The 14,561-nt window shown below is 21.9% G+C and overlaps 2 protein-coding genes and 1 non-coding gene across 7 annotated transcripts in view; 2 read left to right on the plus strand and 1 right to left on the minus strand.

Annotated features, from left to right (window-relative positions):
- The window catches only part of LOC122508184, a 231,578-nt gene that overhangs the window by 160,740 nt on the left and 56,277 nt on the right, over positions 1–14,561 (plus strand). The gene's annotated exons all lie outside the window — the stretch shown is intronic.
- LOC122508185 overlaps positions 1–14,561 on the minus strand; it is a 222,891-nt gene that overhangs the window by 100,879 nt on the left and 107,451 nt on the right. For 4 of the 5 annotated variants that reach the window (XM_043621353.1, XM_043621352.1, XM_043621351.1 and 1 more), the window contains one exon: positions 8,628–8,700. The exons of the other annotated variant lie outside the window; for it this stretch is intronic. The gene's annotated coding sequence lies outside the window, so the exon portion shown is untranslated. The remainder of the gene's footprint in view (positions 1–8,627; positions 8,701–14,561) is intronic. 5 annotated transcript variants of the gene reach the window in all.
- LOC122508303 lies at positions 2,796–2,926 on the plus strand. The gene has a single exon (XR_006302211.1). It is a non-coding gene; the product is annotated as a U11 spliceosomal RNA (small nuclear RNA).

A 14,561-nucleotide genomic window follows, 5' to 3' on the forward strand; every position in this document is an offset into this window, starting at 1 on the left:
AATAGGTATACATTATTTTCAGAATTTTTTTCATTTAAGAAATGTAATATTTGAAGAATTTCTGAAAATAGTTGAGAAAAAAATAAATCCTTCTACGGCATTTTGAATTGGCTTTTAAAGTGCATTTTCAATTTATGAATTCCGTGCTTGCGTGCAAAGAAGGATGTACATTCAAAGCAATCCAATAACACTGAATACATTCCTCACTTCAATGGGGTATTATATCTACCGTATATCCAAATAATGGAACGCACCAAAGCAAGAAATCATTTGCATGCCATTTTACTCACATGAATTGTCTTCATCTCAAAATACTGTACAGAGACAACATATGAGTAATGAGAAAGTAGAGAGTTATTTTGAATCTGCATTGTTACTTGTCAGCCGGAAGTGCATCGATCATAAACGAACTGGACATGCAAACGCCAGAAATCCGTTTTGTTCCTTCTTTTCTTTTCTTTTTTTCTTCTTTTTGTTTCTCTTCTTTTTACATATGTTTTCTTTCAAAGAAACAAATTCGACAATGGCTGTAAAATACGATTTTTTAATTTTTAAACAAAATTTTCCAAAGTTTTAAGCCATATCTAAATTTTTACAGTTTTTAAAACATATTTTTATTTATTTATTATTTATTTGGAAACAATTTCAAAAATCGGTTTTTAATTCATAAAATCCGTTTTTTCGCTTCATAAAAATGGATTTTTAAAAATGATTTTCCAATTTGTTGTATTCTATTTTCGAAAATTGTTTTCTTACTTAAATAAATGTTCTCTACTGTTTACAAGCTGCCAAATGATTAAAACACCAAATCTTCAAACTTTTCTTATTTATCTTCAGAAATCTTCAAACTTTAAACTAAACACAAAAATTTCTTCAGATTTTGGTTACAATTTTTTCAAAAATATTAAAAATGAAATTAAATATCACAAACAATTTTAAAGAAATAAACTAATATTATTGTGTTTAAATCTGTTCGCAGTTTGAAGTTAGTTTTTGTTTGCTTCTCAACTTTTTAAATAAATTTCCTTTCTCAATGTTTTAAATTTTGATATTTATAAATGTAATTGAAGTCCTGACCAGAAAATTTGAAAAATTTTGGAAAATAATTGAATTTTGAAAACGAATTTTATTAAATTACCTGAAAATAATTTTGCTATTTTTAAAAATAATAATTGAAGTCTTGACATGAATTTTAAAAAAGATTTTTTGTGATTAATTTAATTTTTGTGATAAATATTGTAATTTATTATTCTTCCAAAGAGTGTTATTAAAATTATTGAAAATAATTTAATTCTTACTAACAATTTTTAAAAATAATTGAATCTTTTCGTGAAATTTTATTAAAATTGTTTTGAAAATAATTAAATTCCTGCGATGAATTTTACTGTTTATAAAAATAATTGAATTCTTCAAAAAAAAAGATTTATTCAAATTTTTAAAAATAATTTAATTCTTGCGAAAACTATTATTAGTTTTTTAAAATAATAAACAAGAATAATTATGTACTTAATAGCTGAATTTTTTAAATTTTGAATTTGAAATTATTCAAAAATAATTGAATTTTGGAGAAGAATTTTGCTTTTTTAAAAAATAATTGAAATTATTAAGAAAATTAATAATTAATTATTAATTATTAATTAATATTAATATATTAATAATTAATTATTAATTATTAAGAAATTTTATTAACTTTCTCTGAAAAGAACTGAATTTCTGTGAAGAATTTTAATATTTATTATGATAATTGAAATCTTTCGAAGAATTTTGTTAAAAGTTTTTAAAATAATTGAATTGAAGGGAAGAATTTTTAGTTTGGAAAATAATTGAATTCTTGTGATGGATAATTTTATTTACCAAAATAATTCAATGTTGATATTTTTAATATTTATTAAGATAATTGAATTCTTTCAAAGAAATTTATTAAAACTTTTAAAAATTATTGAATTTCGGCGAAAATTTTTATTATTTTTGAAAATAATTGAATTCTTGTAATAGATATTGTTATTTATCAAAATAATTGAATTTTGCAAAAAAATTTACAAAATTTCCTGAAAATAATTTTGCTATTTTTAAAAATAAAAATTGCAGTCTTGATGAGAATTAAAAAAAAAATTTGTGATTAATTTAATTCTTGTGCTGAATATTGTAATTTATTAAAATAATTAAATTAATCAAAAAATTATATTAAATTTCCTAAAATTAATTGAATTTAGGGAAAGAAATTTGCTATTTTTAAAAATAATTAAATTCTTGTAATAAATATTGTTATTTATTAAAATAATTCCATTTTTCAAACAATTTTATCTGAAATCCTGAAAATAATAAAAATGAAAATTAACTTAAAACGACTATTTTGTATCTTAAAATCAATTCTAGGTCTAAATAAATTAATAAGATTTTATTTCCTAATATAATTCAATTTTGTTTAAATAATTTTACGTCCGTTTATTAAATATTTTGTTAATTATTATTTATTTATTTTTTTATTAAATATTTTTATTTTTTTTTTATTATATTTTTATAATTAAATTTTATTAATTTCACTTGTCCTTATTAGTAACTGAAGGTTCAAAAATTCGAAAAAAATCATATTTTACTCGTAATTTACCATTATAAATATTATTGTAACAAAGGAAATTTAATATAATTCATAAAATTTATTTAAATTTCCCGCGCTGAAATTAAAGAGCAATTTTTGTTTACGAGAAATTCCGCGAGGTGGCCGCGGTCGAATCTTCCATAAGTGACATGAATTCCGCACTCAATATAAGAGCGACTTTGCGTCCGTTCAACATAAAAAGGGTGCTCGCTACTTCAATAGCGCGTCGATTCAAACTGTTTCGGCGGGGTATGGCTATCAAGACATACCCAGTACATAATTTTTGTAATTAGAGGCTGTTGGCTGCCACCTTGCACCGACGCCTCTGCCAAATTTATTAATAAAAAGAATTGTTTTTTGTCAAAAATTTATTTTTCGTTCGGGAAATTAGTAGAAAAGATAATTAAATAAATTTCTATTATCATTGTTTAACAAAAATTTACCTACAATTTATTTATAAATAGACACTTTTTTTTTACCTTTTTTTTCTATCGAAAATTAATGTAAAAGATAAAAATAAATTTCAATTATAATTACTTAATAAAAATCTATTTAGCCTTTATTATTTATTTATAAAAACCTTTTTTTGCTAAATTAAATTGTTTTTATAAATAAAAAATAAATAAATTTCTATATTATAATTGATAAAAATTTATTTAGTCTTAAATGAGTTTCTATTATAATCTCTCTAAATTTAAATTAGTAAAAATGTTTAGGTACTGAATTTTTGCTTTTCAATTAGTAAATAAATTAGTATATAAATTTTACTTCTGAATAGTAATTTCTACTAATTTATTAGTAAAATATATTAATATTTAGTATATTTACTAATTCAAAAATCAAAAGCAAAAAGTCATTCACTAATTCAAATTAGTTATAACATTTGTCTACTAATTTAAATTTAAAGAGAGATGGTTAAAAATTTTGTTTAGTCTGGAAATAAATTTTTCAATTAGAAAATTATTTAATGCGGAAATTTATTAATAAATTTTTACTACAATGGTTTTAATAGAAATTTATTTAAGACTTATTACCTTTGAAGGATATTTTATCTGTACAGGTCATGTAACATTTGGCTCGTGCCAAGTTTCAATAGTACATGTATCAATAAGACGATACCGATGGAAGAAATTTGCCATTGAGAACTTTACCTTTCATTTACCGGTCTCTCTTCCCCAACCACGCGGAAATTCGATCCCTTTGATATCAGAGTCAATGCATTCCTTAAGAACGTGTTTTACCGTTGGTACCAGTCGTTATGCGAAGCAAGAGAACTTTTATTCCCTTTGTAAAGCAATGCCTCGATAGTACATTTCAAAATCAGAGTGCCAAAAATTATTTTCATTTTCCGTAAAGGGAATTTTTATTTTCCTCTCAACAAGTCTATATTATTAGGAATTTTTTCATTATATTATTTTATTTATTTTTATTGTTGATAATAATAATAATAATAATAATAATAATAATAATAATAATAATAATAATAATAATAATAATAATAATAATAATAATAATAATAATATAATAATAATAATAATAATAATAATAATAATAATAATAATAATAATAATAATAATAATAATAATAATAATAATAATAATAGTAATAATAATTTAATTAATTATAATTAAAATAATAATTAAAAAGTATTTACTTCATGAAAATGAATTTTTTTCGAAATATATTAAAAATTTCAAATATTAGGTATTATTTGAATAATTAAATATTTTAATAAATAATTTTTATTTTGTAAAAACATCAAGAATTGAAGTTTATTATTATGGAGTTTTGAAAAAGGGAATATTTTCAATTAATTTTTTCAACATTTAAAAGCTGTTATTGATTGAGTATAATTACAAAAAATTCATTTGTTCTGGTAGTTGAAAATAATTTAAAACCTTTGAATATAATTTAATGTCATTCTTCTCTCAATCTGTATTACCAAAGGGATTAATTAAAATTCTTTTTGCAATCAATTAAAATTTCCATAACAATTCATTCATTTTCAGAATTGTTTAAAAACAAATTTTCTTTCACATTAATAAGAATCATACACAATTTTTTATTGTTTTAATGAAACGAAATATTTTCTATTAACAAAATTTTCATAAATTATTATCGATTGTAATAAAAAATTGTAAATAATTGTAGATTTTACATTTAGTAACTTTATAATCAATTTTATGATTTTGAAATTCTCCAGTTCCTAATGTAAAAGTTTAATTTTGCATTTTTATATTGCAATCAGTAATTTATGAAAATAATTTTAATAAAAAGTTTTAATAGAAATTTTTTAATAAAAGAAAACGTTCATTTGAATTTTTATAACTTTATTCGATAATTTAAAATTAATAATGGGCTTGTTTAATTTTTATTTGTTTGCATGTAATATGTTATTTAATAATTAGCCGATGTTACGCGCGCGAAACGTGGTATTATTATTATTATTATTATGCAAATTACAAAATTTTATATATTTCAATCATCAACATCAATATTTGAATAATTAGAGATTAAAAATCCTTCTCAGGATTCTAATGATTTTCAGTCCAATTTAATAAAATATATCAAAAGTAATTAATGAAGAATTTAAAATTTTAATTACTTACAGAATTTCAATTATTTTTAGAATTTTTTTTTTAAATTCAAATATATTTAAAAATTTAATTAGTTTTAGAAGTTGAATTATTTTCAAAGATTTTAATAAAATTCAATTATTTTCAGGAATTTTAATGAAATTCTTTGTAAAATTCAGTTATTTTGATAAAAAACAATATTCATCACGAGAATTCAATTATTTTCAAAAATAATAAAATTCTTTTCCAAAATTCAATTATTTTCAAAAATTTTTTAAACACTCTTGTCAGGATTTCAATTATTTTTGAAAATAGCAAAATTCTTTCCATAAATGCAATTATTTTAATTAATTTTAACAATAATCTTCGAAAGAATTCAATTATTTTCAAAAAGTTTAATAAAATTTCTTGAAAATATTCAATTATTTTCAGGAATTTTAATGAAATTCTTTGCCAAAATTCAATTATTTTCAAATTTTTTATAAAATTTTTCTAAATAATTCAATAATTTTTAGAAATGTAAATTAATTAATTAATTAATTAAAAATAAAAAGTCAAACAAATACTACTAACTTTAAACTGCGAATAAACATTCAGCCTCCATCGATTATTTACATAAATTTTAATATAAATAATTCGAAAGTAATTACTAATGAATATTTACTTGTTTGCATTAAAAAAAATTCGTATAATTTACGTTAATTAATAGATTTTTTCATTTAGCGCTTAAATTATTAAATATCTATTATTTAGCAATTTTTAATATCCATTGGAAAAAAAATTATTTGACTGAAATAATTGATTACTTTCTGTCTATTATTAAACAAATATTTACTCGAATCAAATAATTTTTATTTAAACCAAATAAATTGTATTTGCACCAATAAGTTCTGCATTTAAAACAAGTACCATTTATTTGATTTGAAAAAATTTGTTGAATCAAGTAAATATTTTACACTGAAAAAAAATTTATTTGATTCAAATAACTGATTAATTGACTATAATCAGTCATTAATTGATCAGTATTTAACTGAACAATTAAATATTTACTTGAATCAAATAATATTTATTGAAGTCAATTAAATGGTTCAATTCATATTTGATTCAATAATTTCAGTATTTGAATAAGCAACTATGAATTGAACCATTTAATTGACTCCAATAAATATTATTTGATTCAATTAAATATTTAATTGATAGTACTCAATTAATCGGTTATTTGAATCAAATACATTTTTTTTCAGTGTAGATATAATATTTTTTTGGAATCATTAGTATTTCTTAAATCATTAAATATTTATTATTTATTATTTACAATTTCTAATTTAATTATTAATAAATTTGATTATGCAGTTTTAGATATAATTTTTTTTGAATCGTTAGTATTTCTTAAATAATTAAATATTTATTATTTAGAATTTTTTAATTTAATAATTAATAAATATTGAAGTATGCAGTTTTAGAAATAATTTTTTTTTCCGAATCGTTAGGTTTTCTTTTCGGCGAATTCTACCTTGGGGTGGCTGACCCACGATGAGGTCAATGGACCCAAGGCCCGCTTTCATCCCCTCCACTCTAGCAATGAGAGCCCGCGAGCCTAAAATTCACTACATGGAAGGATACACGGTGCCTACTCACGAGTCTACTCAACCCCCGAATATACTCAAGTCCGAAAAGAAATTATAGTTATTTACAAGCAAAGTCCCTTTACTTTGGGATAGACGGTTATTTCGCAGTAGTTGTCCCCCCTCCCCCCTCTCTCCTCTCTTTGTATATTACACTCGTCGACGAAAATTTCGCGAGAGACAACTTCTACTTTCGCGAATGTTATAAAGATTATGTTGCTTCGAAAAAAGAAGAGAGAGAGAGAGGGAAAAAAGAATTTAACAAAAAATGACCCATGATTTTCCCTTCCTTCCTTTTCTTGCCTAAAAAATTCAACGCCTCCAACAACACCGAATGGAGAATTCGCGACACGATAAGTATCGATGATTCCGCCTACCAGCGCATATAATTTTGTGGGAATTGCAATTTTCGAAGCCTCTCAATTTCCCCAGGCACACTTCCTGGCAACTCTAGCTTATCGATCCTTATTGTGAGCATAAGGGAGTTGAAATTCGTAGTATTAAATTTGCGTTGGCAGCTTTGATGATATTCATCATATATGGGGTATAGAATTTAATATTGAGTTGTATCAATGCACGTTCAAATATATTATATCGAAAATCGACATTTTCTTTTTCTTTTTTCTTTTTTTCATAGAAATATAAATAAGTGCATAAACTTGTGTATATATGATATTTGATAAATATTATTTCGCCACACTTGCGATATGCACCTATGTAAAGAAAATTTTATTATTTTAATACCGTTTTTCAAGTTTTAGAAAATCGTAGATTCGTAGAGGAATATCGTATTAAAGGCTATTATTTAACAGGGTATTGAATTTAATATTCAGTTGAATCAATTCTGTACGTTGAAATATTATAACGAAGATTATTTACTTACTTTATTATATGTAATTATTTTTATTAACTAGCAACAATTCGCGAACGGCTGATTTTTTCCTCACTTTTTAAATAAAATTAGCAATTTTAAAAATAATAGAACTTAAAAGTTTTAATTCAAATTTATTTTATGTAAATAAAATATGAATTGGAATATATGGTTTTAATACAAAAATCCTTAATTTTTGTGTCTTCTTTGTTTGAGTCATAAACTGTAAAATTACCACGAATTCTAATAATTTTTTTCAATTTCTGACAATAATTTCTTTTTAAATATCTTAAATCTTGAAAAACTATCTGAACTATCGTAAAAAAAATAAATTATTTAACGAATAATTTTACTTAATTATTTCAAAATTAATTCAATTTTAAAAGAGTTGCGTTTACAATTTTCATAAATAAATTAACTTCAAACGGTTTCAATTTAAAATTTTATAAAATTTCAATTTGAATGAATTTAATTACAAATTTTAATGAACTTAGATTTTTGAAAAATTTTAATAATTCAAAATCTTCTAAAATTAGTTAAATTTGTTAATATATATATTTAATTAATTATTAAAAATAATGGATTTTTAGAAGAATTTCAGTTAAATACACTAAAAAAAATTTATTTTTGATTTTTTGAAGAAGTTACAAATGATTGTAGAAATTCAAAATGGATGGAAAAATTTCAAAGTTTATGAATTTAAAATTTTTTCGTTCGCCATTTTGGAGCCGACATTTTGAATTTTTAAATTTTGACTAAAAATTTGGATTTAGAAACCTTAACCCCCCCCCCCCCCTCTGAATGAGGGGAAATTTTTATGTCCTAATAATTTAGGAGATAAAATTCTACATTTAAACATAAACAAAAGATTTTTTTTACATATCTTATATTGCTACTCTTCTAAATAGATGAAATACCAAGTTTTCTGAGATATTACACATCTATAAACAACTCACGTAACGTAGATCGGCGAATGAATCGTGACTCAGCATTTCAGTCGTACATCACGTTTTTTATCAATTGGATTATCTGGAAAAAATTGTTTTTGACTCTACAACATTTCGATGAAATTTTTCATGAACTTTTATTTTTATTTCTTATTTTCTGGTCTTTAATTAGCAATGACTATACATTGCGGTTGATATTGTTTTATTTTTTAATTGTATTTTCAGAGATTATTCTATACATTTTATAATAATATGCATACTATTACATAATTTTGAATTATAATTTTTTGAAATTGCGTAAGTTTCGAATATAATAAATAATATAAAACCCAAATGGCTTTTTTGTCCCATGATTTTTTTTCACCCCACTCTACTAATTAGTTACTGAATATTTTCCAAATGTTTGAATCCCCATCTCCATAATTAACGATTTCAGAAGAGATATTAAGTCAACAGCAGTCTTCCCCACGTTCCTAATGGCATTAATCATTTGAAAAGACAATTAATATCAATTGCAGTGTATTAAATACAAAATAAATTTCCAAAAAGTACATTAAGATAATTTCTTAATAAAGAATATTTTTCTAGTCTATCAGTACTGCCAGATGATTAAAACGCAAAATCTTCAAACTTTTCTTATTTATCTTTAGAAATCTTTAAACTAATCAAAAAATTTTTTACAGATTTTGGTTATAATTTTTTCTAAAATATTAAAAATGAAATTAAATATCACAAACAATGTTAAAGAAAAAAATTAATATTATTGTGTTCGAATCTGTTCGTAGTTTGAAGTTAGTTTTTGTTTGCTTCTCAACTTTTTAAATAAATTTTTTGAAAATAATTGAATTCTTGTAATATTTATTGTTATTTATCAATAATAATTGAATTTTGCAAAGAATTTTATTAAATTTCCTGAAAATAATTTTGTTATTTTTAAAAATAATAATTGAAGTCTTGACGAGAATTCAAAAAAAAAAATTTTTTTTTGATTAATCTAATTCTTGTGATGAATATTGTAATTTATTAAAATAATTAAATTAATCAAAAAATTATATTAAATTTTCTAAAAATAATTCAATTTAGGGAAAGAGATTTGCTATTTTTAAAAATAATTAAATTCTTGTGATAAATATTGTTTATTTATTAAAATAATTCCATTTTTCAAAAAATTTTATCTAAAATCCTGAAAATAATTGAATTCTTTCTAAGAATTTAATTAAAAATTTTTGAAAATAATTAAATTTTGGCGAAGAGTTTTGCTATTTATAAAGATAATTGAAGTCCTGACCAGAATGTTTGAAAATAATTGAATTTTGGAAAAGAATTTTATTAAATTACCTGAAAATAATTTTGCTATTTTTAAAAATAATAATTGAAGTATTGACATGAATTTAAAAAAAAATTTTTGTGATTAATTTAATTCTTGTGATAAATATTGTAATTTATTAAAATAATTTCAAAATTTTTTTCAAATAATTGAATTCTTTGGAGAAAATTCAATTAAAATTGTATTTAAAATAATATTGAATTCTCGCATAAAATAGTATTATTTATAAAAAGAATCGAATTCTTCCAAAGGAATGTTATTAAAATTATTGAAAATAATTTAATTCTTAACAAGAATTTTACTAACAATTTTTTTTAATAATTAAATCTTTTTGTGAAATTTTATTAAAATTGTTTTGAAAATAATTAAATTCCTGCGATGAATTTTTCGGTTTAAAATACAAATAATTGAATTCTTCCAAAGAATGTTTTATTAAAATTTCTAAAAAAAACTTAATTCTTGTCATTAAAAATTTTTATAAATAATTTAATTCTTGCGCGAAAAATATTATTAAAATTTATAAAAATAATAAACAATAATAATTATGTAGTTAATAGGTGAATTTTATAAATTTTGAATCTGAAATTATTCAAAAATTAATGTTTATATTTCAAAATAAAAAAATTTTTTAATTTGCAAAATAACAAATGGAACAGTTACATTTATGATAGTATGTAATAATTATTATATTTATTACTATAATCATAAGAATGTAAAGAACAAAAATTACAATTTATCTTGGTTTATTTATAATATTTAAATGTTTATAAATATTTTCATTAATACTTGATATACACACAACCTTCGCAATATTTTCAAAAAATCTTCAAGTTTTTTCAGCATTTCTTGAAATTCTTCAAATATTTCAGATTGCTTTAATTTTCTTAAAATTTGAAGAAAAATCTTCCAATTTAGCAGCACTGTTGTCTATGAATGTGATAAAAAGTAAATTTTGCCTTCTGGTGATTATGTCGTTTATCGTTGCGCGATGAAAGATTCATAAGAAAGGGAAGATAGTTAAAATGCAATGAGAAAATGAATCTAAGAATTCAGAAGAGAGGGTCTTTTCGTATGTTAAAGATTGGTTTAAGGGTATACGATTGAAGGAGGTGCAAGGACCTGTATATATTTCAACCAATGGGAGGTTTACATCGTGCGCATTGCCGGAGGTGCAATGAAATATGACAGGACTGTAATCATGATTCTTTAGAATTGACTAGATAGTGTACAGCTTCCTTTTACACAACATAGCGTGTAACATGCTTTTTGTAAGTTCCCTCATCTTTGCCTTCCACTTTGCTCTTCAACACGAATATTCTTCGCTCTCTTTAGACATTTTTTTTTTCTTTTTCTTTTTTTATTTAGTTTTGCCTTTCGTGTCAACGTCAACCACAAGACTCCGTTTCCGTCAAACACATTGACTTTATTTGGATTACAGTGGAAGGAAGAATTCTCTTGTCAACAAAAAAAAAAAAATCTTTTCAAACAATAATAATTTACTTCTCAAAAAAATAAATTTCCAAACATAAATAATCTCCTACAATTTTATTCATTTTTTTCAAACACCGAAAGAAATGTTTTCAATTTTTGAGGATTCCTCTCCTTTTTCCTCTTTTTAGTATCAGGGTTGCGACAAAAATTTGTTCTCTGATTTTTCCCTAATTTCCAGAGACGGAATTTTGATTTTTTTGCTGGATCTAAAAAATATAATATATAATTGAATTTATTTGTAAAAAAGAGAAATAAGAAAAATATTCATTAAACGTGAAGCGAAGCGTAACTATTAATTTGTATTGTCCACCATTTTAGTAATCGCACACGGGATATGACCATCCGGTGTTCTTCTCTCATTTTAGAGCATTTATTCTTATTTGAAGTGCTTTTTAAGCGAAGGTTCTAAGTAAACAGTAATTTCATTTCTACGGCATTTACGTAATAGGCGAAACTTTACGACAGTCCAACCATTTTCCAGGAGAGGATGGTAACCATCCTATGTTGCAGCGTTGATTGAACATAAAATGGACCCCAGTTGTTGGAAGCTAAACTCATTTCACTAGAATGATAAACATCAATGTCACAAGTATATGGCGTCACTTAAATTTTAGAATTTGATAATTTACAATTTCACCTGCTTTTTAATCTTACAAAAGAAAATTAAGATAAAGGGAAAAAAATGTTGCCAAACAGGTGGAAGATAAGTTTCAAAATTCCTATCCTATTTTCAGGAAAATTTAATTAAATTCTCGTCGAAATTTCAAATATTTAAAAAAAAATAGCAAAATTCTTTGACAAAATTCAATTATTTTCAAAAATTTTTAAGAAATTCTTCTAAACAATTCAATTATCTGGATAAATATTAAAATTCTTCCTGTCAGAAATTCAATTATTCTTAGGTAATTTAATAAAATTTTTAATTAATATTTAATTATTTTAATAAATTACAATATTCATTACAAGAATTAAATTATTTACAAAAAATTTTTTTTTAATTCTCTTTAAGACTTCAATTATTTTCAGGAAATTTAATAAAATTCTTTGCAAAATTCAATTATTTTGATGAATAACAATATTCATCACAAGAATTCAATTATTTTTAAAAATAATAAAATTCTTCGACAAAATTCAATTATTTTCAAAAATTTAAATAAAATCCTCGTCATGCTTTCAATTATTCTTAAAAGTATCAAAAATTTCCCCCTAAATTCAATTATTTTTAAAAATTTTATCAAAATTTTTCAAATGAATTCAATTATCTTGATAAATATCATAATTCTTCGCAGAAATTCAATTGTTTCAGGAAATTTAATAAAATTCTTTCCAAAATTGAAATATTTTAATTAATTAAAATATTCAATACAAGAAACCAATCATTTTTAAAAGAGAAAAACTTCTTCATCAAATTTAATTTATTTCCAAAAGTTTTTAAAAAATTCTCGTCCAGATTTTAATTACTTTTAAAAATACAAAAATTCTTCGCTTAAATTCAATTATTCTTAAACATTTTATATACAATACTGGGAAAGAATTCAAATTTTAATTTTATTTCAATCAAAATTCTTCTCAGAAATTAAATTATTTTTAGAAAATTTGATAAAATTCTTTAAGAAATTAAATTATTTTAAAAAAACAATATTCTTCTCAAGAATTCAATTATTTTTAAAAATAATAAAATTATTCGCCAAAATTCACTTATTTTCAAAATTGTTTTAAAAATTCTACTCAGGATTGAAATTATTTTTAAAAGTAGCAAAAGAAAATGAAGATAAAGGAAAAATAATTTTCCAAAAAGGTTGGAAGATAAGTTTAAAAATTCCTATCACAAAATTATTTTGTGATAGGAATTTTTAAACTTATCTTCCACCTATTTCGCAATTCTTTATTTTATCTTCTTCGCACAGACTTTTTATTTTGCAGTAAAAATTTTTTAAATTATCCTCCAAGTTACTATTTGGGAATTTTTTAATTAAAAAATGGTTGATGTCAATTTCTTGTCTATAAATAAAACAAAATTCGTTTTTCTTTTATAATAAAGTAAAAAAAATAGCTGAAGGTAAAATTTTTTGAAAATTATATATGTATATAGGTGCAGTATAGCCATCATGAAATGAGCATTTCATTACAAAATTTAATATACAGGTGCCAGTTTGTCTCGCACACGTTTCATGTGAGCAGCGCTCATTTTCTTTTGGACAAGGATTCATCAAGAAATAATTCATTGCTGCTTTGTAAAAGATTTATTTGACTGGTTCATCATTACTTTTCTTGCTTTAGGCTTTAGAGAGAGTAGCGCGAGGTCAAAAGCTTATTTCAGCTTTCGGTATTGCAAAAGAAAAATTTCTTACCGTACTCTGTGTGTCAAAAATATTTCATGTTTATTATAAACGCCTTAATTGTTTCTATAGTTTTAGCAAATGTGATAAAACATTTTTCGACAATTTTTTTCTTTTCCTTTTTCTCATCTCGATTAGTTTAAACTTTGCAGCAAGAAAATTGCATTAAAAAAAAAATAAATGAAAAAAAATGAAAAACTAAACTGAAAAAAAATTTAATCGATATTTAAGTCAAATAAATTTTATTTCGATCAGAAATTCCATTGTTTGAAGCAAATAGCATTTATAATTGATTCAAATAAAAATTGTTTAATTCAAGAAAATATTTATTTGATAATAGACAAGTAATCGATTATTTGAATGAAATTTTTTTCTCCGTGTATCAATTATGAAAATATCAATTAAGAAAATATTAATTAAAAAATATAGTAATTGAAGAAATATTAATTTCAAAGAAAAAAAATTAAAAAATATTGACTAAAAATATATTTATCAAGAAAATATTAATTTCAAAGAGTAAAAATTTAGAAAAATATTAAATTAAAAAATATTCATTAAGGAAATATTAATTAAAAAAAATAGTAATTGAAGAAATATTAATTTCAAAGAAAAAAAATTAAAAAATATTGACTAAAAATATATTTATCAAGAAAATATTAATTTCAAAGAGTAAAAATTTAGAAAAATATTAAATTAAAAAATATTCATTAAGGAAATATTAATTAAAAAATATTAAACAGAAGAAATATTTATCAAGAGAATGTTAATTAGAAAAGCATTAAATGA

The sequence above is a fragment of the Leptopilina heterotoma genome, unplaced genomic scaffold, assembly GCF_015476425.1.
Source record: "Leptopilina heterotoma isolate Lh14 unplaced genomic scaffold, ASM1547642v1 Lhet_53, whole genome shotgun sequence".
In the NCBI taxonomy this organism is placed as follows: Eukaryota; Metazoa; Arthropoda; class Insecta; order Hymenoptera; family Figitidae; genus Leptopilina; species Leptopilina heterotoma.